The sequence below is a fragment of the Dromiciops gliroides genome, chromosome 3, assembly GCF_019393635.1.
Source record: "Dromiciops gliroides isolate mDroGli1 chromosome 3, mDroGli1.pri, whole genome shotgun sequence".
NCBI classification, from domain to species: Eukaryota; Metazoa; Chordata; class Mammalia; order Microbiotheria; family Microbiotheriidae; genus Dromiciops; species Dromiciops gliroides.
In genome coordinates, this window is record NC_057863.1 from 198,831,964 (window position 1) to 198,839,805 (window position 7,842).

At 44.3% G+C, this 7,842-nt stretch overlaps 2 pseudogenes; one reads left to right on the forward strand and one right to left on the reverse strand.

The window, feature by feature from the left end:
- Window positions 1-243: 243 nt before the first annotated feature.
- On the reverse strand, window positions 244-2,030 carry LOC122747332 (annotated as a pseudogene).
- Window positions 2,031-2,197: 167 nt separating this feature from the next.
- Window positions 2,198-5,000, forward strand: LOC122747333 (annotated as a pseudogene).
- Window positions 5,001-7,842: the final 2,842 nt, after the last annotated feature.

The window sequence follows — 7,842 nt, forward strand, 5'->3', positions numbered from 1 at the left end:
TTTTTTTTGGCAGGGCAATGACTTGCCTATGGTCACAGAGCAAGTAAGTGTCAACTGCCTGGGGCTGGATTTGAACTCGGGTCCTCCTGAATTCAGGGCTGGTGCTTTATCCACTGTGACACCTAGCTGCCCCCCCCCAAGTTCTTCTTTTTATTTTTATAGAGAAGATGCCTTTATTAGCAAAGCTGCTGGCCAGGCCTGGGGCACATGCCCTGCCACCTGCCACCACTGGGGATGGGGGTCTCAGAACTTCTGGATTTGCTTCTTGGTCCCATCAGCCTTGGTAACCTTCAGTAGGTTGAACCTCACAGTCTTGCTCAGAGTCCTGCACTCACCCACAGTCACAATGTCTCTAATCTGGACATCCTGGAAGCAGGGAGAAAGGTGCACAGACAAGTTCTTGTGATGTTTCTTGAATCTGTTGCATTTGTGGATGTAATGCAGGTAGTCCCAGCAGATGACGATGGTCCTCTGCATCTTCATTTTGTTCACCACACCAGGCAAGATCCTGCCTCTGATGGAGACATTTCCAGTGAAGGGACACTTCTTGTCAATGTAGGTGCCTGCAATGGCCTCTTGGGGGTGTTGAAGCCCAGCCCTATGTTCTTGTAGTATCTTGGATGCTTCTCTTTGGCAGTGTCCCCTAGCAGCACCCGCTTCTTGTTCTAGAAGATGCTTGGCTGCTTCTGGTTGGCACTCTCTGTCTGGATGTCTGCTATGCCACTGCTTCATTCATCTCTCGCTCCTCTTCTCTAGGACAAACAGATGGAAAGAACCCCTGAGTACTTCTATAGCCTGAGACCAATTCACATTTTTCTTGGAAGCTTTTTATGTAGGAGCTTTTACTTTTTTGAGTTCTTCTGAGGGTGTACTTTGGTCTTCCTTGTTACCATAGAAACATTCTAGGGTCAGCATTTTTTTTCTGTTTCCTCATTTTCCCAGTCTATTTCTTGACTTTTAACTCCTTCTTAAAGCAGGACACTTATTACAGGGTGGAGAGCACACTGTCCCAAGCTTCAGGGGGGTCCAAGGTAGTACAATTTAAGGAGAGGCATGTTCGTTCACCACGCCCCTTTCCTTTGCTCTGGTTTGTAAGCAACCACAGGCATGCTTGCCCTCTAAACTGGAAGATCATCCTGTTCCACTGTGGCTGCAAGATCTGGTGTGTCTGTACCTCTCCCTGACCTAGGCCACCACCCAAGATTACGACCCAGATTTGAGCATGGGAAAAACAAGAGTCCTGCCTCAGAGTCTGCAAAGATATCTCTGTAATCTCCCCCTAGACAAACCCTCAACGCCCTCACCATTCATGGGCTGAGTTCCAGAAGCAGCTGCTGCCAGAGCTGATTCAGAAGCTTCTGAGAACTGATTCTCTGGGGCTTGGCCTATGGCTGTGTGGCATGTCCATAGGTCTGTGCCATACTCTCACCCCAGTACAACAGACCTTTTCTGTCGACCTTCTTAGCCATCTTTGGCTGGAAAATTATCTCATCCTGTCCTTTTATGGGTCCTGATGCTCCTGAATATCACTTGGCAGGATAAGATACTGAGGTCCTTTCTTGAACTAAACTGCCAAGGAGTCAAACTCTACTTCAGAGAGCACAACTCAGATGGGCTGGCGATATTGTATGAATGCCACACCAACACCTAAAAGACTACTTTATGGAGAACTCACACAGGGCAAGAACTCACATGGTGGTCAGAAAAAGGAATATAAGGACACCTTCAAGATCTCTTTTAAAAACTTTAAAATTGATTGCATAACATGGGAGACACTGGCACAGGACCACCCAGCATTGCATGCCCTCATAAGAGAAGGGGTTGTGCTCTATGAACATAGAATTGACTAGTTCAAAAGAAACACAAAGTGAACAAATTTAGAGTATCCAACCCAAATATTCACATGGATAGTTTGTGTCTGACCTGTGGTAGAACATTCTGAGTTTGTAATTGTCTGATCTGCCTGTGACATTTAAAATCTAATGTGTGGTCACCTTATTCCTGTCCCAAGTGTACGGAAAGCTAACCATGGTTTACTTATAAATCAAAAGCTTTAGCACCAGTTTTTGATATTTAGTATTTATTAGTGAAAAAGAGAACACCTGGGTCAGAGAGCCAAGGAAAATCCTATCTACCCTAGAGGAGAGATAAGAGTTCAGCCTGGCCTGCTTCTTCTTCCAAGTCCTCTACCATGAACATGTTCCAGCATCAAACTGACAGGGGAGACTCATCCCCTCAAGGAGAGGTGGTTCTTCCACCTTGCTTCAAGGTAATTGGCTTGCATCACCCAAATCCATTGGTTCCCTGGACTTGAGGGTGGTCATAGTTTCTGAGAACACACCCTCTTCAGAGTCAGGCAGGTGTGGTTTCAATTTAATTAATTTGAAATGAATTAACTTTAAGTATGTTAATCATCTAAGCCAGTCAGTCAATCTAATCAATCTGAGGCCTTTGGTCATTTGCAACACACATTATTTTCTTACAAGCCATAGTCAGACACACTGTAAATTGACTCTAACATAATGATGGAATTTTGGTCTTCTTCAAGAACTAAGGAGCACAACCAACTAATATGCCAGGTACTTCATTCATTGTTGGTGATACAAAAAAAAAGGCAAAACACAGAACACATTCTCCAATAATTCACCATGTAATGAGGAAGACAACATAAAAAAAAAGAAAAGAAAACTCTGTAAAACAATATAGATGCAGAATTACTTGAAGTTTCTAAGACTGAGTTGTATATTTTCATTTTTAGAGAGCATTTCCTCAATGAGAATTCCCTATAGCAATGGAATCTAAAAAGAAGTGGGGGAGAAAGATGCTAGGAAATAATTATGGTGTTCAATTAAGGTGTCATTTAAGGTTTTCAGTATGGCTTTGTCAACTCAGACCTAAAAGTAAAACACTGTTAGTACTATTTCTGCTTTTTTACAGAAAATAGGAGGTGGGGCCATACGGGTTTATGTAACATAGGTAATGTCCCATAGCTATTACATGGTAAATCAAAGATCCAAAAATAGTCCTTGACTCCAAAGCCATTGTTCTTGTTTGTTTTTGTTTTGTTTTTGATTAAAAAACAATATGGTATGGTGAGGAATACCTGCTAATTTAGTCCTGATATTTAGAAAGGGAGACAATTCTAGATCTTTTACAATTAACAAAAGAATGCCATGGTGGGGGCGGGGGCAGTCCTCTGTACAGCTGCAGTATGTTAGAGCAGTCTCTTGGGGGAGCCAGGACAGGCAGCCAAAGCTCCTTGGGTCAGCCATGTTGGGGCGTCTTCCCTGCCCTGAAGAAAGCCCCTTGTCAGGCTGCTGGAGCACAGTCCAGAATGTGGACTGACTAGGCATGTGGGCCTTGGTGTCTGCTCTGGTTGCTCATTGCAATAGCAAGAGCCCTGCCAATAAGGAAATTGCCCTGCTGGAAGCAGCCAAGACCAACAATGTGTAAGAAGTCAGCAGGCTCTTGTATGAAGGTGCCAGGCACAAGTTAGGTTGGACAGCCCTCATGGTGGTAGCAATCAACAGAAACTATAGTGTCATGCAAGTCTTGCTGGCTGCAGGGGCTGATCCCAACCTAAGAGATGAAATTAGCAGCATCTACAAGACCGCCAAGGAGCAAGGTGTGCACTTGCTGGAAGTCCTGGTTACCTGACAAGATGACTACAACAAACAACTAAACAACTGAGCCAGCTTCAAGGGCCATACAACTTTACCTTATGCTGCCCTTGATGATGACTACCAGCACCATAAAGGAGCTAGTGGATGGAGGAGCCAACTCCATGCAGTTTAATGAAATGGGTCACACACCAGTGGACTATGCCTATTATGGTGAAGTCATGAAGCTCTGGAAGGCCTCCCAGACCAAGGAGAAACAAAGAAAGTGTAAGGCTGAGGAACATCGCCACTTCCCTCTTGAGCAGCATCTAAAGGAGCACATCCTTGACCAGGACAGGGGCATTGCCACATTGGATGCAATGATCCAGAGGAAGGATAATGGTTGGTATGACAAAGAACACCCTCTTGTCTTCCTTTTCTTGGGATCATCAGGGATAGGGAAAACAGAGCTGGCCAAATAGACAGCCAATTACGTGCACAAGGATGGTAAGAAGTGCATCATTTGACTGGACATGTCTGAGTTCCAGGAAAGACACGAGTTGGCCAAGGTTATTGACTCCCCACCAGCCTACATCAGCCTTGAGCAAGGTGGCCAGCTGACCAAAAAGCTGAAGCAGTGTCCCAGTGCTGTGGTGCCCTATCCAGACATCCTCCCCATCCTGCTGCAGCTGTTTGATGAGGGCTGCTTAACAGACAGGAAAGGGAAGACCATGGACTGGAAGGATGCCATCTTTGTCAGGACATCCAATGTGTCCAGTGAGGAGATCGCCCTGCATGACTTGCAGCTGTACAAAGAAGCCCTGGAGTAAGCTTAGCTGAAATAGGATTGCTGAGAATATTGGGGATATCCACCTGAGTGACAAGATCACCATCTCAAAAAACTTCACGGAGAATGTGATTTGAATAATCCTGAAGGCTCACTTCTGGAGGGATGAGTTTCTGGGTTGGATAAATGAGATTGTCCATTTCCTTCCCTTCTGTCACTGGGAGTTTATCCAACTGGTCAATAAGGAGCTGACCTTCTGGGCAAAGAAAGCCAAGCAGAGGCTCGATAGCACACTGCTTTGGGACTGAGAGTTGGCAGACATATTGGTAGATAGTTACAATGTTCATTAAGGTGCTGGTTCCATCTGACATGAGATGGAACACCAGATTCTGAACCAGTTGGCCACAGCATATGAGCAGGACCTGCTTCCAGGGTACTGCAGTCTGAGAATCACAGTGGGAGATTCAGATAAGCAGTTCCTAAAGACACCTGGGCATCCCTTACCTCAGCCAGAGAAGCAGTCACCCAAGCATTGGCTGGAGATTGTGGACAAGGATAGCAAGAGTTGCAAGTTGGACCTTCAGAAGGCTGTACTGAGCCCCAGAAAACAATAAAGTCAGGTATGATATGGCTCCTGAGACTAGACCTCCTGACCCCAGGAGGACCAAATCCCAGTCAAGACCTTATGGCACCCAGCCCCCAAGAGACATGAAGGGGAGTAGAGAAGATGCTACCACTGGAAATCTTCCTGTCCTTTCAGTTCCAGGATAGGGACAGTTTATTTGCACCCTTTCTTGACTCTGGATTTATTTATTTTGATTCTTTATCTAGTACAACCCTAACCAGATTCCAGTCTTACCACTGAATAGTAGAGCTACTGAGAGGATCCTAGCCAGTCTGATACCCCCATTCTCATAGAGCCACCCAACGGAAGGCCACAACTGATCTCTTCCCTTGTGGCCTTCATTTGGGACTCTGAGAGATGAGAGAGAAGATTGGGAGGTATCCCAACTTATGCCCACCCCTGTTTTTCCTTCCCCATCAACCACTGCCGCCAGTCATACAGGCAAACAGAGGTCGCACTCCTGGCTGTTAGTTATGTATGTACTAAGATTCATGCAGACCCAGCCAGAGGGGAAGGGGCATGGGGCAGATAAAAAGTTAGATGATCCCCATAGTACCTAAAGGCCTTCAGAGGATCATCTTGGGATCTTCGTGGATATGGGAAAAACCAAATCTACAAAATCAAACCAGCTAGCCTGGCCAGTTGTCCAGACAGCTCTCCACCCCATCCTTTCCCTCCAGTAGATGACTTCTGAGTGGTGTCTTCCACAGAGCTGTTCCTGATACTAGTGCCAGAGAAATGGCTCAGTGCCAGTGCCCTGGGTGCCAGAGGACCAGAATTTACACCTCATCTTACCCCATCCCTGGGAGAGCTCAGGGCTACTGCACTATGAATGAGAGATAATATGGGCAGGTGGAGGGCAGGAGAACAAGTAGGGAGTCTGTGAGGGACTTGGGAAACTCAATGGGTGGGAGTAGGTGAGTGAGGAAAGAGCAAGGGACCAGAGAGATTTTGTTCAGAGTGTGGTTTGAGTGTGAGGAGACAGTGAGGAGACAATGAGGGACAAAAGAAAGAGTGGGGGCCCAGGCGGTTGACCAATGAGGGCAGACTGGTATTCAGGGGCTCCCTGGGAGAGGTCTCATCTGCCCCTTTCTGCTCTTTAGGCTGAATTGGGTCTTCCTGAAATAAACATGTTCCAAATGTAAAAACAAAAAAACAAACATACAAACAACAACAATTAACAATTAACAAAAGAAGCTAATTCCTTACAGTTAAACTAAGCCATAGTATAAGAAAGGATACTCATGTATGATATAGCACCAAAAGTAGGAAGCATCTTTTCTTTATGTGGTAGGCCTTTTTATGTGAATTAAGAAATTAGCAAGCCATATGCACACAGCCTACATCCCCCAGAAAGGTACCATACTAGGTAGGCAACTTGAATTGTCCCCTAGATTAATCAAGTCTTAGAGACATCTTCCTTGTCCTTTATGAAAAGAACTGCCCCTAGCATTTAGATGGTGGTAGGGTGAGAGGGGGCAGGAGGAGGCAATAACACCCTTGTAGCTTTTGTTTACAAAACAACCCACTCTTAGTGGCTACATTTGAAAGGTCTTATAAAGTACTGTACCTTCCACCATTTAAATAGTTTTAGGACAATTATTGGTGTAAAGAATTGTTATTTGAGGTTTTTATGCCTCAGTGCACACTGGCTTGGGGCTCCACAAACTGCACGGTGCTCCATTCACTGGTTGTAGCTGTTGCCATGGCATTGGCACCTCAAGTCATCACCATTCACTGACTGCCTACATGGGCCTGGCAAAATTATAATGATTGGAAGCCTAGTGAGGGCAGTCATGTGACTATCAGAGCAGCCAGCCAATTGGCTGGGGGCTGTGTGTGGTCAGCCTGGGGTCTGCTGGGAAGAAGGTAGGATTTCTGCCATTCTAGCTTGAAGCTGGATGTGGATGCTGCTGTGTGTTCTCAGCTGATTACTGGGTGGTGGTGGTGTTCAGGTTGTATAATTTCCCTTTCCCCATTTTATTTCCTTTCCCTTAATCCTGTTTGTGTTTTTTTTAAGTTTGTTCTTGTTAAATAAATCTTGCTCTGTTTTAAGAGAGGCTGTCTGTCTCCTTCCTTGCCCCAATATTGAGGCAATCTGCTTAGCTAACACTCCCCAATTAAAAATTGGTTACACATTGGGCAGCCCTTATCTCTGGTAAGTGAGGATCTTAGTTCAGACTACTATAGAAGAAAAATAAGAAATAAATAAATCAAAAGGTAGCAAAACAAATAAAAACTTTAGTGGTACTATTAAGGGGCAACTAAATTTGGAATAAAATGAAGTCTAGACCACCCCACTTTAAAAACAATGGATTTTGTATTTTAAATTTTTATTCCATATGATGGATGAATAACAATTGGTATTTTAGTGTAGCATAGTGATTATGAACAAGAACATCACTAGGAACATCAGGGACATTGCACAGATATCAATACACAGCACTGATTCTTAATTATAAGTCAGGGTTGCATGTATTACTATAGATAAGAGGTCACCACTAGTTGTAATAATAATAGCTATCATTTATACAGTGTTTTAAAGTTTGTAAAGCACTTTACAAACATTACATCATTTCACCTGAACAATATCCCTGGGAGATAATTACTATTATAAACTCATTTCACAGATAAGAAACTAGTCAAATAGAGACTGGTGATTTGCCCAGGGTCATATAACTAGTGTGGACATGAGATTTGTAATACTTGTAGTAATCAATTAAATATGCTAGAGTATATTTTTCACAGAGGAGCCAGACAATGGATTAGCAAAATGCCTAGCCAATCAGGAGGTCCTCTGATACCCAGAGTTGCTTGATATGCCAGTGATC